The sequence below is a fragment of the Harpia harpyja genome, chromosome Z (assembly GCF_026419915.1).
Source record: "Harpia harpyja isolate bHarHar1 chromosome Z, bHarHar1 primary haplotype, whole genome shotgun sequence".
Lineage (NCBI taxonomy): Eukaryota > Metazoa > Chordata > Aves > Accipitriformes > Accipitridae > Harpia > Harpia harpyja.
This window is the reverse complement of record NC_068969.1, coordinates 67,541,816-67,559,979: the sequence shown is the minus strand read 5'-3', so window position 1 is coordinate 67,559,979 and position 18,164 is coordinate 67,541,816.

Genomic DNA, 18,164 nt, shown 5'->3' with positions numbered 1-18,164 from the left:
CCTGTGGTGGTGCATCGCCTGCTGTCAGGGTATCAGGCGGGATCTTGGATGTGCTTGGATTTACCAACAGATGGACCTGAATCCCGCCCCAGGTAGACAAGAGAGGCATTTTTAGCCACCCTGCAAGTCCCCTACAGAGGAGGACCAGCTGTGGGGAAAACTGGGGATACCAAGGAGCTACTGCTGGCCAAGGGCTGAGCCCTGGGACAGGGGCTGCAGAGCACGTTGAGGAATGCATCTGCCCCACGGGGTGGGCATGGGCAGCTTGTGCCTCCTTTTTGCAGGTGCCACGAGTGAGGGTAGGAGGACCCAAAAAGCAATGGTTTGGTCTTGGTTACATTTGCTTCTGGAAAGGTGCTTAGAGCTGTGAGTCCGACAACTACAAACTTGGTCCGGATTTTAAAGCAGCTTGTATTGTGTGTAACAATACTGTTCCCAAATGCTTTGTGTTTAGCCATGGTGAACTGACTAGAAAACTGAAGAGAGGCTTGAGGAGAGGGACTGCAAGAGGAAGGAGCAGTGAGGGATGGTGGGTTTACCCTAACAGGGCAAAGGCAGAGGCAGGGACCTTGGTCAAAAAGTAAATGCATGGAGTACCAGTGGTGCAGCTGTGGGCATACAGAAACAAGGAGACTTTTCCATGTGTAATTTGGACAATGTAGAATTTTCCCTGTTTTCACTGCTCCATTTACTACTCCTGAGCCTTCCCATTTCTGCAGTGAACTTAAAACCAGTGTGAGGGTGGTGGCCAGTACTGTCCCCACAAGAGGGATGACAGCAGGAGATGGAGAAGGGACAGAGCTATCCACAGCCTCCAGGGAAAAACACAAACTTTGAGCTTTAATAGTAGAAAGGTGGAGGCCATGGGTGGATAAAAGGAATTGCATAAGATAGCAGGGTGTCATGCTGTTAGGTGGTGGGGAAGGAAAACGATTGCAGCATCTGTCTTCTTCCACAGAGGGAAGCATAGGGGGTCTGGAGCGGCCAGAGAGGCCCATGATGAACATGGGGAAGAAGGAGGGTTCTGGATAACAGGCTTAGCAGCAGAGCGATGGTGAGGTCCTTGCATTTACCTGTTAAAGTTAGAGCAGTGACCAGACCCCTCAGGGAAGACATTAGAGAGAGGTTTGGAAAGGAAGGGTGAGGCAGTTTAATGAGTCATCACCGCAGCAATGATAGATGACAGCAAAGTTTTCCTAATCCCACACAGTCAGCATTTGCCATGACCTTGGCATCTCCCTTCCTGGGCTGGGGCTGCCCCACTGCTGTGGGGAGCCGGTGCCCAGGGGACTTTCCCTCCCAGAGGGTGGCTATGTGCCTGGGGCCGAGCAGAGAGAGGAAATCCCCGACCATCTCTCTGTCCATCCCAAAGCACCCCTGCTTGCTTCCATGCGTGAGGAGGTTGAATGTGCAGTGTAGATGCGATGCACTGGGGAGGGAGGGGATGGGGCCGGGGCCGTGGCCAGCCAGGGAGCCCCAACCCCTCCCAGCCTCTGCTGTGGCCTCTGTATATCAGAGTATATGTGTTTTCTTTCTTTTTTTTTTTGTTATAATTCTATCGAGCAATTAATTTGAACAGTAGGGTGGTGTAGCCTCCAGTTTGTCCTTCAGAGAGAGATCTGCTTTACACCAGCAAAGCAGTTTGATAACCTCAAGGCATCCTCCATGCAAGTCTTGGGCTCTGCAAATTCCTGTGAAAATAAAACAATGAGGGGAAGGTTGTGTGTGGGGTAAGGTAACAGGCTATGTTCAGAGTTGCTGAAAGCAGCTTCACTGGCAGCAGAAACTTTGTAAAGTTTTCTGTACAGTTTATGGCTGTTCATGAGTTAATGCAATAGTACTTTTTTTTTTAAAGCAGATGAGTACAAACCTGTTTAATCTCCAGTGTATAGATTGCTTTGCCAGCTGTCATGTGCTCCGAGGCAGCAGAGTGACTTGAGCATCAGGCACAGCCCTCTGTTAGCTGGTATATTAATCATAAATTGGCCTCAAGAAAGAGCGTGTGGTTGGCAAGGAATGGCCCCGGTTTGGTGACATCCTCATCTTACCAATTCACCAGCACCAGTACGAGCTGAGGAGGACATTAATAAAGCAGACAGCCTCGTCTGCTTTGTGTCCCAAAATGTTAGTATATCAAGAACATTTTTTAAGCAAAATGCCAGTTCAAGTCAGACCTCCAACAGCCAGGCATTCATCATATAGGTTTACCCTGAGGTACTATTAGTTACAGCTGGAAACACTAGCAATTTAATAATAAATAAAGGTCCTTGTGATCAGATTCTAAAAAGCACTGTAATTTTCTCCAGAATACTTGGGTGAAATATTATTTTCCATCAACAAGTTCCTACCTTTTTCAGCATTAGTAAGTCTTCATCTTCCTTGTTTTCATATAATAAAGCTGTAAAAATAAACAAATGCTGTGTGCATAGGTATGCTTGACTGTAGCCAATATTCTACAAAGTCCCTGTAGACTTAGAATAACACAAATAAACTTCTACTGTTATGCAAACGATGGCTTGATGAAACATTTTAAGAGTGAACTGAATGTTCAGTGCAAAGAAATGTTGGTCAAAGAACTGATTTCAAGACATAGCTTCTTATGTAATTACTATAATAAGAGGAAACTATGGGTTGCAGCTGAAGACTAAGCTTTTATCCACACTAGACAACACTGGAGTATTGTCTTCAGTATTAAAGGGCACTCAGTTCAGTGATGCAAAATATTCCAGATGTGCTAAAGGTCATTTTGAGCTGCTTTGTTCAAGATTCAGGCTTACCTTAAAGTGTGCCTACCTGAGAGGCTTAACAATAACTCAGAGCAAAACCAATAAAAATTCCTGGGACGTCAGCTGAGTGATGATTTGAAGAGGTTAATTAATATTTCTTTAGAAGGACATATTTTTTCCCTGCAGTGGTAAAGTAGCAGGCTATCAATGTAGAATCATGGACTTGTTATTCTGTGGAAACTCCAGTCATTGCCTATAAAAAAAGAAAGGTGCCGTGTGGTAGTACTGAGATTGAATTTGTAATAAATAATATATATATATGTATATACATATAAACACATATATATATATTTGAAGGGATCTCAAAAGCTACCAGGTGTATCCTTGCATGAGTTTTTAAATTCTGCATTTCAGAGAAAATTGAAAAATATCAATAATAGGGCTCCTATTTCCCTTCTTTGAACACCTGCTAAAGGTTTGAGGTAAGAGTTCACTTACATGAATCATAGGAGCGCATGTCTCTCAAGCTGCTGTTACAGGTTGTTTACAGACCTGGCCATACCCACAGTATTTATTTGCACCCTATTCTTCCCTTAAAGCTGTCTATACAGTCCAGAGATTGGGGAAGTAGCTTTATTTAAGTGAAAGCTTAGCTTGCAGAGTAGAATATGTTGTCTATTAGAAAATCATCACCAGTGTTTTTCCGGTGAATTAGCTTACTGCAGGCCTTAGGAATGTGCAGATACATGGAAGCAGAATTCACGTGTGCCTTTGTTTTGACCAATAAAGGCATCATGACCAGCCTCTCTTCTGCAAAAACACTTCAAAATCCGTAACAGCGGAGTAAATGCCAGAGGTATTAACCCTTTTTTTTGTTTTTAACTCTTGCAGTGCATGCATCTGTGTTGCAAGTGTGATATTATTACTAAAACTCTTGCAAAAATTCCTGATCTAGGTCAGGCTCGAAGTAGCATCCTGCATGAAAGCTTTTTATTTTCTTCTCCACTCACATATTTTTTCCATGCAACACCCTTTCACTTTTTGTTTTATGGGCTTTGTACAGTGGTACCTGCACTACTTACCATCTGAGGCGCGCCATGCCATACTTGGCCTTTATCTACTCTGTTCAAATGCCTTGATAATATGATATGAAGATATTGTTAGGGATTGCCTGGGAAGCTGTTCCATGACTCTTTTCCAGATTTAGTCACAAGTATGTCACAGATACCCCACAGGATTACATAACTGATTTCAAGTAAATGCACAATTACGGTTCTGATACAATTGTTAGATTATAATAGTTATCAATGAGGTGTTAGTTTATAAAGAAAATCTGCCTGGCTTTATGCTTACACTCCACCTTTGAATCCAGATTTTGGCTGTGATACTGACAAGTTAAATGCCCAGAGACCTGCTGAAATGTGATTTGCTGCATAATGGTACAAATGAAGACCTAATTAATTTTGCAATCAGGAGTTAAACTGCTGTTGTATCAATAGCAGTGCTCTTGATCCCACTTCTAGATACAGACTGGGGGATAGTTTCTCCCCCCTAGTGTTGTGAAGTTGGGTCAGAGGCAGTGTGTTTTGCTGGCAGAGCTCCGGGTGAACCTCTGTCAGTTACCAGGGTCTGCTTCTTGAGTGGTGCGGAAGCGGTATTTTAATCCCACTTTCCTGCTCTTTTCAATGCCCAGTCAAAATTCTGACATAGTCTATCACTCATGCATGTGATTCTCTCACATGTAGTTATATAAATATAATTTTTCCATGCTTGACATTTCACACAGCTGTAGGGAAGCATGGGGACAAAATGTGTTAGCCACTCAGCATCCCTGTAAAATCTCAATTTTCTTTAAACATCATTTTATCTTTGAACAAATGTCTGCTCTTTTCTGTTGGTTCATCTGTGTTGCTCCAGAGCAAGGATGACCAGCAGAAGCACTGCTGTGTTTCAGCACCTGCTGGTTCCCTGGGAGTTTCTACTTCCGCTGCATTAAGTTTTTGTTTTGGAGCTGAAAGTGTACATGTTGGTCTTTTTTACTTATTTGCAGGCCATTTCTACTTGCATGTCAAGAAATAGGGAAGCAGTGCTCAATAATCACCAGAAATCACCAGAAAAAAAGATCCTTTGTGATTTTTTTTCATCTGAGAGAATTTAAATTGCATGCAATAAATTGCTGCATAGATAATTTTTAACATATTAAGCCCAAAATCTGTGGGTTGTTTTTTTAGGGCCTGGCTCCCCAGAATGCCAGAAGCATGCTTGTGTGCAAAGTGGGTGCATGTCCTTGGTGTGGCCTCCCTGGCTGCCGCTGGAGGTTACAGGGACTCCCTAGGAGGTGTTTTAATGTTAGGGCCATCATCCTTGGGATGCTCAGGTGCTGGCATGCTTTGCTATGACCCCCAGTTGCCTGGGTAGGTAGTGGAGAAGCTGATGTGGAAAGCAGCAGTGCACTGCTGACAGCCAGGGTCCCTGCAAAAGAGAAGTTAGGAACTTTCAATGAAGTATCTCCCCACAGACAGATAATTTTTTGTTGGTTGCTTGTTGCGAAACAGTCCCCACCTGCTTGCAAAACCAGCTTGTGGTGTACAGGGGTGGAAGTGTTTAACCTTGGATAAGATCTGCAGGGCCTGGAATGTGGTGCCTTGCTTAATATATTAATTGTTTCTTTCATGTCATGAAGAAAAGAAGTACCTGTGAGTGCTTGTGACTGCTGAGGGTTCCTGTTAATTTATGCCCACCAGCCGCACTGTGAGAGAACCTGGTGACATCTTCAGTTATTAAAGTATAATATTTTCAAAAGCCAAAAGCATTGCAGCTTTAACTCAGATTTCACTAGTGACACGTATTACAAACCCTTATGTGCAAGGCAAAGCTTTCCAATAATTAAAGGAAAGGAGGAAGGGAACAACTTAAAAATAATGTCTCCTGTAAGGGTAGGGAAAAAAAAATCAGCTCTTAACTTGATGTACTTGTTAGAAATGATAAGTAACACTAATGAGAAAATAAGCGGTGCATCATATAGCGCATCATATAACTCCTGCCAGCAGACAGCTTGGTCATGCCTATTCCCTCTCCTTGAGTGGTCTGTCTGCAAATAGTTTACTTGCTGGTGAGCAAACTTAAGCAGGAGAAGTGAGCTGTCTTGTGGAAGCAGATGTGCTCAGCTCCTCCTGTAGGGCATGCTTGAGTTGTGCTTTGCTTGAGTTTTGGTGCAAGGAAGAGAGCCAAAGAAGTAGCATCAATGAAACAACACCGTACCCCACCTCAGCATTAAAACCCGTGATGAAGGGAACTGATAATCAGTTTTTTGTCCTTTGCTTTGCCATTAAAGAGGTTGTAAAGGTTAGTCTGGGAGATTGTTCTGGGATAGGGGACAGAGGGATCCAAGCCCGCCACGAGGACAGGCGTCAGCAGAGAAGGGCTGCAGATGACAGTGCTCAGTGCGAGGATGCTCTTCCCAGGACCTGCCTGCTGGAAAGCACTTCCAGCAGTGGCTGCTACAGCAATAGCATTTTGCAGATTTTGGCAGCCTCTTGCTGTAGGAGACCTGGGTGACATTCACTTCAACAGCTAGTGTACGCACCCTCTGGCACAGACACAGGCCCAGCCGATTTCTGTTTCTGCCTTTGCCAAGGTCCCTTCTTGCCTGACCCTGCAAATGACTTTTTTTCTGTGCCTTCCTTGATTAAGCTTTGCTGCTGAGACTTTTCTCAGCTCTTTCACCAGCCAGTCAGACTTTCAACTTCTTCTGTGACCAGCCTTTGAGATCTGCCTGAAAAAATACCTACAGGCATCTTGGAATTTCTTGTAACACAGACAGAGGGAGAAGCCAACCCTCAGCTGGAATGAATCAGCATAGTTCCCTTGTTTCAGGTGGACTTTGGTCATTTGATGCTAGCTGAAGAGGTTGCTTGTCATTTTCTTCCCAAACGAGTTGCTCTCTCTATACTTCTTGTTCATGCCAAGTAAGGGGCAAGTGCCACCCACAAAGAGACTGAGGGAAAAAGTGGTGCTGGCACTGAATTTTGCTGTGAGGGAGTGCGGCACACTGCCTGTGTCTGAAGTAGCAGCTCTCCCTAGGGTACCTCTTCTAAGAAAGAAAGACTTAAGTTTCCCCACCTGTAAACTTTGCCCTTGCGTAAGTGCTGGTTTCCCACACAAAAGGAAATGCATGAAATGAAGAAACCTCTGGTCTGATGGCTGGGGAAGAGCAGGAAGTGGTGTCACTAGAAACCTGGTGAGAGATAACAGCAGAAGAGTAGAGAGCTTGAGATAGGCGTATTCGGTGATATGCTGGTTTTACCATTTCACCGAGCAGAACAGCATCTCCCTGGGGTGCTTCTCATGCCATGCTCATCTCTGTAGTATCTGTGTGCTTCTCTTTGCCCTTTCTGTGGGCTTGGGAGAGTCCCTCTGTGAAAGGAGAGTTGTGCTATGTTTGAGTGTTGACTGAATGCGAAAGTAAAGAAGCACGTTAAATCTGTCCGAGGTTACCTGCCTGGGCTGGAGGCTGGTGTAAACTCAGTAGTACTACTGCAATGAACCGTGCTGTACTCTGCAGCTGTTTCGATGCTGGGCACAATTTATGCAGATCAGGTAGAAAGGTGTGTTTTGTGTTGATCTCCGACTTGTGAAGTGCATTTGACCAGGGGATTTTCTTTTTTCTTTTTTTTTTCAAGCTGAAAATAGCTGTGGCTATATTAGGGCTGTGTAAACTTTCTCAGATTTCTCTGTCCTGAAAGAATCAATTCCTTTGGCTCGTGTGTCCACAGCTGTTAGGAAGGCACTCTTTGCCATGGATTTAGTGGTTTGCTTGGATAAATCAGCAGGGCAGGACACAGGCATTCAAAGTAGTGCTTTACTGACCGTGAATGCTGTGGAGGGGGAAAGAAGAGAGGAGTAAAGATGCAGGGTTTCCAGAGGTGGCCTTCCTGCATAGACTTACTATTCCCAGAGACCAGGACTAAATGGGTCTGTAGTTTTAGGCTGATGGTCTTGCAGTACAGGCTTTGCTTTGCTAATAGGCAGTTTTAAAAACTGTAGCACATGACACTGTGCAGTCTCTGAATATAATTCACTGGGAACAGATTTTGTGGTTTTTTCTTACTAATACTGCTGTTCACCCAGACTTGCTCTGTGAAACTCAGGGTCATGACACAGTCCCATCCAAAGCTGGAGGAGCACCTGAGCTCAGACACAGAAGCAAAACCTTCAAAACTGTTGTTTGGGACACAGAAACTGAAAATCCAAACCAGACAGAATTTTCTATAGAAAATCTCTGCAGACCCTAAAGGATTTAGTATAGATTGATAGTTTCTGTTTGTGTGATGTGTGAGTTTGAGCTCAACTAAATTGTTTTCAAACAACCCCCAAAATTTAGGACAAACACAATGTTAAGTAAACAACTTGTGTATTCCATATTTTCTTGTATTTTTGGCTATTCCAGACACAAACACTGGAGTGAAGGTTACAATGTCACTCAGAACATACTGATCATAATCTAATCACAGTGGAATAGCTGGGCAGAGGTGTTCATCAGTTAAACAAATCAAACAGCACTTTCACTTGCATATCCAAACAAAAATGTTATAGACCCAGAGATCTTGTCTGAAGGACAGAAAATGCAGATTGTTTGTACAAATGAACAAAACTAGACTAAACTCCTCAGTGAAATTCAGAGATTATTGAAACAAACACAAATAGTTTTAGTACACTATGTTATTTTTTCATTTTCTTCATTACACACATAGTTATCATGCTTGACTTTATACAACTAATGGGTACCTGCATTTGTTTTCCTCAAATAGGTTTCTTTTCAACATAACCTGCTGCACTGTGTGAATCAAAAAGGCAACATTTGTTCTTCTTCGGAGTGTCCCCTGCACCTTTTCTTCTGGTTTGAGAAATTCAAATCTGGGAAAAATTGACATAAGTCTCTGATTCTGGGGAAAAGTAGTTTTCGCAAAGTCACTCATGATCCATGATAGAATGTAGTTCAAGTAATACTTTCACTGGGTCTCCCACTAGGGTGTAGTGGTTACTCTAATGACATTATCAAAACGTAACTGGCGTAAGCCCTACCTACTATGAAGACAATCTTCTTTCAGGACATGCAGTGCATTTGGCATTCATTAATACCCATTTGCACTTGCAGATGAAATGTTTAAATGCTTGATGGTATCCCTGTCTATATTTAGAGTAGGGTTTGTGGATGCATATTTTGCATGTAAATGAGTTGTGAATATTTGCTTTTTTAAAAAAAGTATCTGGATAGTGCTTTTCTCGTCAGTTAAAATACTGATCTTCTATCGGGCTGAGAGCATTTTCACATGCCTTTTCATGCTGTGTCTTAACTGACTTTCTCTCTCTCTTGTCGTGGTGGCATTTGATAGGCACAAACCATCCAGATGGTGTAGAGTACTTGGCGAGAGGTTTTAAGGGTCTACAGGCAAACAAGCTGAGATTACATCTTTCTGTGTGGGTGGGTGCTATGGGCTCTTTCCCTGAATAGCGAGAGGACCAGGGGGCAGGTGGTGCAGCCAGCAGTATGCCTGGGAGCACACATCGCTGTGTGCACACAGGGCTCGGGTCGCTGTGCCAGCCCGCTGTCCCTCTCAGCGAGCGGCTTGGCATTCTGTCCAGCATACCCTGCCCTTGGGAAGCGGTGCACCGTTCATGCCATTCCCAAAGCTTCAGGTTCCTGTCCTACGCTTTTGTGCTTCTGATACGCTCGGAGAAGCCAGAGCAGAGCTGTGGTACAAAGTCCTGGGGACTGAGAAGCAAGACCTGCTGCCGCGACACAATTCAAAGAGTGCCATTTCCTATGATTGTTTCTTTCCCAGGGGCTTTTCTAGAGCTTTGTCTCAATTTTAATAGATTTCCCTTAACTGTCTTAAAGTTTTATAAACTACGACTAGTAAATCCTCTCATCCTGGCAGGCAGTAATATTGGAGCAGAAGAAACTGTGATGGTGAGGTGAAGTGACTCACCCAAGGTTACAAAGCCAGTGTCAGAGCTGGCTCTGTGTGAATTTGGCCTCTGCAAACTACATCTCCTGATGAGCATGGCCAAGCAGAGGTGGCATCTGTGCTTTAGGGACGATGTTACTTTTCCAGCAGTGGGGCTGGGATCCGGGCTGAGTACATCTCAGTGATACACTATGTTTCAGGCTCATTTTGCCAGGGTCTGAGTTTCCTCGCTAACATGACCACCTCTGTTCTCATTGACATTTCTTTTAAATCAAAAGAGGGAAGAAGAATGAGGTTCTTCTGATGATATGAAGAAGCAAGTTTTAAATCTTGGCAGAAAATGCCTTGCACTTCAAACTCTAAAGATACTTAATTCTGCCGCTGTATCAAGAGATTAGAGCAAATGTTTTCTGGGGATAAATGCCTACTTAAGTGTGGTGTTTCACTTGGAACCTAGCAAGTCCTCTTTGACTATTTTACCTTTTGTTTTCTGATCTGGAAAATGACATTTCTCAGCAGTATAAACTGCAGTTGCATGAAAGTCACTAGAGTGATGACTTACATTTATTGAAGGTATCTGGATTGAAATTAGCAGAGTTGCTGACAGTGTGGCTTGTTTTATTTTGTTGTGGTCTATATTAATAAGATTTGCCTGGAGAGCTATATTTGCAGATTCCCTTTATTGAGTATATGTTCAAGGGTACATTACTCGTATAGCTTAAATAGGGAAAAAACCCTACAGTGGCCAAGTACTTTTCTGGCAGCATCTAACTGTAACAAACCAGGTCTTTTCCTATTACGGTGTTGTCATCACAAATCACTCCCCTTGCTGACATGATGGCACTGGCAAAAGTTTTGATGCACAGTGTAGACCTGGACTTTGTTTCCCTCGTCCGCTATCTGTGTGAAGCAGTAGATCAGCTCATATCACAGTGAAGCCAGTCAGACCCTAGCTCCGGCAGCTGTCAGATTTCTACTAGTTTTACTGGATCCAGCTGTCAGATAAAGGCAATTAATTATTCTTAAGTGGCTAAATGACAAATAGTCATTTGTCCCACCTGCTGTATGAAGTTTTATGTTTCAGAAAAATAATCAAATTCATTTTTTCTGTACAGCATACATAAATCTGGGCTGGGAAGTACTGCTGTGCCGCACATTCACCACAGTACTGGTGATGCAATGATCTTAGGGAATCCTTACTGGTGAGATCATGTAATGGAAGAAAGAAAAAGTTAGGTGGGGATGCTTTAGCTTATTTGTTATTTTCTAATATAGGCATAGAAAACTATGTATGAAACCTGCCTTGAATATGAAAAGTGTAGTCTTTTCAGAAAATATCTGGGGGACCAGATCCCCCAGCCCATTGCTGGATCAGTGACAGCAAGTCTTAATACTATTCGAGCACATTTTATGGGGACTTCCCTGAAAGGTGAAAAATGATGGACAGAGGTTTTCTGTCATGTATTGCAGCTAGCTGAATACTTGAGGATTGTTTAAAATCTTTCCCTCAGAGATGACATTGCATTCAAGATTAGCTGCCTGCTTCTTCTGCTTGAAGGTACCTGTTGACATCTGTTTTCTTTCTCTGTAATACAGCTATCTGTATTTAAGAAGGAGCTTTTGCTCCAGGCAGGGTTAGAGCTCAAAGTTTTTTTCTAACAAACACCTGAAATGTAATCCATTTCCTTTTAGCCGTCAGTTGACTCCTGCTGCCCACTGGGTAGAGGTAACGAACACAGTGATGAACCTTACTGTAGGAAATGAGTGGCTGTGGTAGTGCCAGATAGTTTGTGCTCTTATCCTTTTTTTTTGAAATACTAATTCCAAGTAGCTTCCTGCTGCCTCCTTTGTTTTCTGAACCCTGACATGGAATTCAATATATGATATTTTCTCTTATCAGAGGTTGGCTAAAAGTGTCACTCTCTGCAGGAATAGAGTGAAATAGGATCTCTTCCCATGGACCATTTCTGTTCTGACCTGTCAGTATTTGATAGGTTTCATCCATGGGAGCTCTGCTGCTTTGGAGGAGGATAGCTGCAAGCCAGCTAGGGCTCTGAGGGACCTTCTCCACCCCTGGCTGCAGAAATAGCTGAGGGAGACTGTGCTCTGTGCTGGGACATCTCAAACAGGGCAGGGGATGACTCCTCTCCCCGCTGCATGCAGCCCTCTGAAGAAGGTGGGGGGCTGTTGTCGTTCTAGTACTCTTTTGCTGCTGTGAGATCTTGATATGGGGGAAGGAAAGGAGAAGGGAAGCTTCAGAAAAAACAAAACAAAAAAATCCCTCAAAATACCCTAATCTTTTGCTTTTGTTATTATTAAAAGTCTCACTGTTTTAGTTTATTTCCTGCTTTTTGAGAAATGGCTGGTGTTTTGATGGTTATGGCTCTTGGTATGGTTACTGTATGGTTGCTAGTGTTCTTTATGGCATGCAATAAATCATTTATAATGATCACATTTTAAATTTTAGTTCCCTTCTTCTTTTTACACTGATTCATCAAGCTACCTGTACTTGTTGTATATTATGTTTCAGGTCTCTTCCAGAAATACCTGCATATTCTTCAGTACATAGGGTAGGTTATGTCCCAGTGGCACTGAAGTAAAAACTAATTAGTTGCTACTTCCCATCCAAGCAGAACAGAAGTCTTGTGGTCATACTGTCCTCCTTTTTCCTGTATTAGGGGGAAAAAGATAATAGTTTTTAGCTTCCAGGGGAGGCAGTTTAAAATAAAATGTGTGTAATTAAGATCAGCAATGAACCAGCCTTGAAGGCCGTGGTTCAGCTGTGATGCCCTGTGCCTTGCAGAGTGCAGCCCAATGCTCTAGCTAGTCCTTTCCCTAGCTGCCAAACTGTGCTCAAATGGGGGTGAGGGCAGTGCATAGCTATGCACGCTGGCTGTGTCTATATCTGTAAGCTACACAGCGTAAGGAATGTTCCCAGGCACTGGAACCCGACTACCTATACTCTTAAATTGTTGAAGCAGTCCCACTTGCAGTTTCAGCCCGTGCCAGCTAGTGCTGTCCTAGACAATTAATTGCTAGACACTTATTTGGAAGTTAGCACAGGGCAGGGCCCGCATCCAGCAGGCAGTTTGCATCCAGCCATCCTATTCTGGAAAGAAGGGAGGTTTAATAGTATGGATCCAGGCTGCTCCATGCCAAAGAACGGTCATTCACATGCTCGATTTACTCAAGTAGCTGCGGCTACTCTCTTTTGCCCTTTCCTAATGGACGGGGAAGCTAGATAAGCTGGCAGAGTGCATCAGGAGGTCTGACGCCTCCTTCTGTAGCATATTCCTTAGCAGGAATGCATGCACCGCAGCTCTCTAATTAGTCGGTGAGATTAAGGAAAAGCAGTTTAACTTCCTCATAGAATCCCAAATAAACTTTACACATAAAGAGCAGGGAGGCATAGGGGAGTGTTTGTTAACTTTTTAGTCACCGCAGCCGTGGCCGTGGGGCCTGGTGGGGCACAGGAGACCTCTGGCAGCTGCAGGAGATGCCCTGTGGAGGGGCAGCCCCGTGGGACCTACGTGCATCGCGGTGGCATGGCGGGGACCTGGCCGCAGGGCTCACAGTGCCGGCCCGTTAGAGCACGGTGTGAGCACATGGGCACAGGAATAAGGCCGGCGGGGTAATTGCGTTAGAGCAGACTGTTGCCGTGATGGACATCCGGTGGGGGGAATGGGAATGTCAGGGAGCTTTAAGTGCATCACCACCATCACCAGCGTTTCCCACGAGTGTGCTACCTTGCTCCCTGTGTGCGGGTGGACTGTCTTTCCTCTTTGTGCTCTTCTGCTGCCGATTGGTTGACAGTAGTCTCTGATGGGTGCATTACACAATGTGGTCGTAGTCGGTCTATCTGCTTTAATTAGTGTTGCTGTAGACCATCCTCCTGTGTCCTCTTCTGAACACATTAATCAAACGGTTTCCCATGGGCAAAATGGCTTTCTTCTGGATTTTCTCTTGCTCAGCAGGGGAGGGAGGATCTATGCATGCATCATATTCCCATCAGTTTCTGAATGAAATGTGAGCATTGGTGAAACCCCTCTGCCTTGTAGAAGTTCATTGTACAGGGATAAATACACGAAAGTGCTGAAGAACTAAATGGCAGAGTCCTTCGCTTTGGATGGTTTTTATTTGTGTCCTGTCCATTATGGAGTGTGTAACTGGTGTAATAATGAAAGGAGTGACATCAAGAGTAATGCAGCAATGAATGGTATGCCTCGTGGTTAGAATTCAGTTTACAGTATTTGCATTTTGTTTGAGAGGCTATGAAAAAAGAAGCAGAAGACTGCTTTGGGTATTCTACTACAACTTGAAAAATAAACAGCCTTCTTACTTCCTACCCAAAACAAACAAACAAACTACCTGCAAAAAATGAAGGCATTTTCTGTGAGATGCATGTTTGTGCCAGTCTAACTTTCTGGAAGTTGAGCTATTTAAGTCAAGTTGCTTTTGGCAGTATCATAGCTATGTATATAAGTGAAAGGAAAGAAAATATCCTGAGTTGAATTTACTTTTATAAAGTCTGTAAACACAAGTAATAGTTTGAGTTGCAAAGCTCTAGTAGTTGTCAGCTGTTTGTCCCCCAGTACATAAATCTTAGAGATGTATATTTAACACATGATGATTTTTTATCTCATGTAAACTTCAGTGTAAGCGTAAAACCTTGTTTTTCTGTAATACTTTGTTCCAGGAACATATTCTTCATAGAATAACACCTTCACCAAAATTAATTGTTTACTTACAGTTTGTGATAGTGTTTCAGTGTGCTTAGAAATGGGGTAAAGCATCAGTAAGTTTTGACAGAACTTGATTTAAAAAAAAGACCCCCTAGTAGAACAATTTACTTAACATGCTAATAGACTTTTCACGCTGGGTGATGTCTTTTTCTGTTTTGTCACAGTTACCTGAATTTTCCTACCTATAGAAATACTCAATCTCTTGTAAATTAGAGAACATTACAAGTAAACTCTGCTAGAAACAATAGCCTGTGAACAGATTTCTTCTTAGGAAGGAAGTGAATGTTGATCTTCTCCCATATGGACTGAAGGAGGGTACCCTCCAACTCACTGGTTTATTACAGTCTGATTTTTCATAAAAGGATTTATTGGGCCTAACCTATTGTTTGTCTCTCCTTTTCTTCTCCTTCTTTTTTCCATTTTCCTTTTTCCTCTCCTCTCCTCTTCTCTCCTCTCTGCTCCTCTCCTCTTTTTCTTCAGACCATTTTAAAAGAATTTTTTCTTTCATGTGTGTTATTGCCAGCCCCAACACCAAACTTTGGTCTTCAACGATTGTCTTGCAGATGTCACTGATATAGGGACTGCAGATGACAGTGGTTTGTTTGTTTGTTTTTTTTTTCCTCCTTGCTTCATTTTCATAGACCTGAGTGTGCCCTATCGAGCAGTGGTCTTCCTAACGTGGGCATCACTTCATCGTTAGCATATGTGCTGCTGAAGCACTGACAAACACATCATCCAAGCACTGACTCAGGGTGTACCCACTTACCGTTTAGTCTTTATAGTATTGAGCTTTTGAGGTCATCTAGTGCAGATAGAGAGTTAACCTGTCTGCCCATTCTGGGAATCCAGATACAGTGCCACACACTTTCACCGGCCATTGAAATAGTATGGTGAAGGACAGACGCAAGCAGAAACCTCACTGTCATGTTACAAATAACTGGAGCAATATGTTTTTGGTTTTGTTTTGTTTTGTTTTTCTTAAAAAAACATGCTTTCATTCGTTTGTTGACAGCTACATTCTAGGTAAAACTGTTTGAAGGCTTTTGAAAAATATGATAAATATATTGGACTGCTATTCCAGAGGGTATTCATTCATAGCTCACTAAAAGCTTTTTGGATGAAGCTGTAATAGGCTACTAATGACTTTTCAGAATTCTCCTGTGGCATTTTTCTTGGTAACATTTTCCCATCTCTCTTTTTTTGTCTCTGCAGTGCAGCAGGTTATTCAAGGAAATTCCCTTCTTGCTATCTCCTTACCACCCTTGAGGGACTGGCTCATGAAGGGACATCGGTGCTCCTTGTTTTGGCTGTGCTGCAGTCTGGCACCTCTGGAGGAGCACTTCTGGAGGTGGGCACTCAAAGGCACAGTGCCTTTCCCTTTGTTTTAAGCATCACAATGTGCAGACTGGTATCCCAGTGTTGGGGTGCTCCGTGCAGAGGGCAGGGAAACTGTGAGGCTGAGTTTTTGTCTTATTGGTGTCCCCCCTAAACACAAGGACAGAGAATAGTGCTCTAAGGACTAGTGCACATACCCTTGGACAGAGGAAGAGGAAGGATGGTGAAAGGGAGCATTTGCTCCCAGCGTGCAGATTTCAAGCTATTTGTAACCACTCCAGGAGTGGTTAAGGGAGAGAGCATGATAAGGCCCTGAAAACCTCTGCTCCAGGTGCTGTGATAATAAAAACCCAAACAGGATATGTGGCAAATACAGGAAAAAAGAAAAAAAAAGCATCAGCTTGGAGAAAAACTGAAGACTAAAATGTAAGTTTAAGAGGTAGCAGTTCCTGCCAGAAGAGATGCCAGTGCACAGGACCCACTTAGATGACAGATTTTATGGACTGGAAAAGGCTTTGAAGGAAACATAAAAAAAAAAAAAAGGGAAAAAAAAAGAGAAAAAGGCCTTGTTTGAATTCTAAGTCCCCCAAGCAGTAACCACATCCTCTTTCTCTCCCCAGCTGCTTTTCTTTAACCGCCCAGCCAGTGCAGCTCGTATGGGCAGTGCTCGCATTGGGAGTGAGAATCTGTCACTTGGCCATGATGAGGAAGCACTTCCTCCTGACCTTTCTCTTTGTGTGTTTTCATAATTTACTGCTGCAAAGTTTGTTCAGCTGCTAGGTTGGGGTCCGTGTGCCACCTTCCAGCCCTGTTATGCCTTAAATCTGGCAGACCAAGGACAGGCCTGATGTATATTACTGCAGGCAGCCAGGATACTGAACATTGCTGTCCCCTTCCACCCACACACTCTTATGCAGTTTTGGGGATGAGATGAAGAAAAACAGCCCTTAGAGCTGGGTTGTGTGCTGGCCTTGACTGGTGGAGTAAGACCATATGAAAAGCTTTCTCATTGCCAAAATTGTTTAAAGACATTATGCTACAACATCCCTTCTGCTCCCTTAGAAGTGGTTGGGTGCTGGAAAGGAGCTGGGACCACAACCAGGCCCTGGGTGCGGGTGGCATCGGGTCATGGCAAATCCTTTAAGGATGAGGGTCTGCCCCTGGGAAAGGAGGACCTGCTGGAGGCAGCATCCCGTCGGCAGCCCCTGCTCGCCCTGGCACCCTAGCATCCTCCCTAGCAGCAGCAATGCAAATGCTGGGGTTCATATTTCTGGGACTGTCAGGTTTTTTATCCCAGGTATGTGAGACAGCAGCTGTAGATCTTGCACAAAATATTCTACAAGGACAGGACCCAGCATACTTGCAGTAGCAGCAGCTTCCTTCTGTTGAAACCGGGGCTTGCTCCAAGACTGGTGGCAGGCAATAGCCTGTGTCGTTTTGCCACCTTGAAGTCTGTAAGTCTTCAGCAGGCGATGTTGTTTTGCAGCTGAACTGCCTAAAATTCTGTCCTTTGCTCTGCCAAGAATTGCTTAGCTACCTCACTGCAGCTAACTTTTCGCTGGTGTTGCACAAATGTGTAGTAATGCAATCAGACAAATTGTCTCAAGGGTGACAAAATTAGATGACATTTTTGTTCACAAAAATCTATGGGAACTTCATACCTTAGAGCATCTTTTAGGAAAAAAAAAAGAAAAAAAACTTTGTCGTTTCCACTTAGCTGTTTTTACTTTCTTAATAGTTTTTCTTCTTTACCTCTTTGTAATTTCCCCCTCCCCTCCTTTACTACAATCTTCAGTCTGATTATCTTCTTACATAGCAGTTTTAAATATACAAATATGTAAAAGTTATTCCTGAGATGTCACAAAAGAGACAAGATCGGAAACAAACTATCCAGGAACCATATGACGTAAGCTAAGTATTTCCCAAGGTTGCCCCTTGGTTGTCAGTTTAATTTCATCTAAGTGTTAATTTCAGGAGCTGCTGTGCACATGGATTGCCAGCATTTGTGGGGGAGGGGAGGAGCGCCATTGCTCAAAGCCAGTCTATTGGGCACCGTGTCTTGAAAAACCACCACATTACATCCATTTCCCTCTCATCCTGGAAACTCACTCAAAGAGCTGGCAAGTTTACAAAGATGAGAAGAAAGGGGTTACTGCAAATATCAAAGTAGGAGCTTGCTGCTTATATGAGACAAAAGAGAACCAGCTGGGAAGCTGGAGCTTGGAGGATGCAAGTGGCAGATCTAATTGATGTGGCATTGCAAAAAGCCAAGTGCCTGCCCAAACAATGGCTTGTGTCTTGGTCGATGTCAGAAGAGCTGCATTGGTGTTAGTGCCAGTGGGAAATATGTAGCTAATTTCTTTTGTTGCAAGACTGATTCAAAACCTACA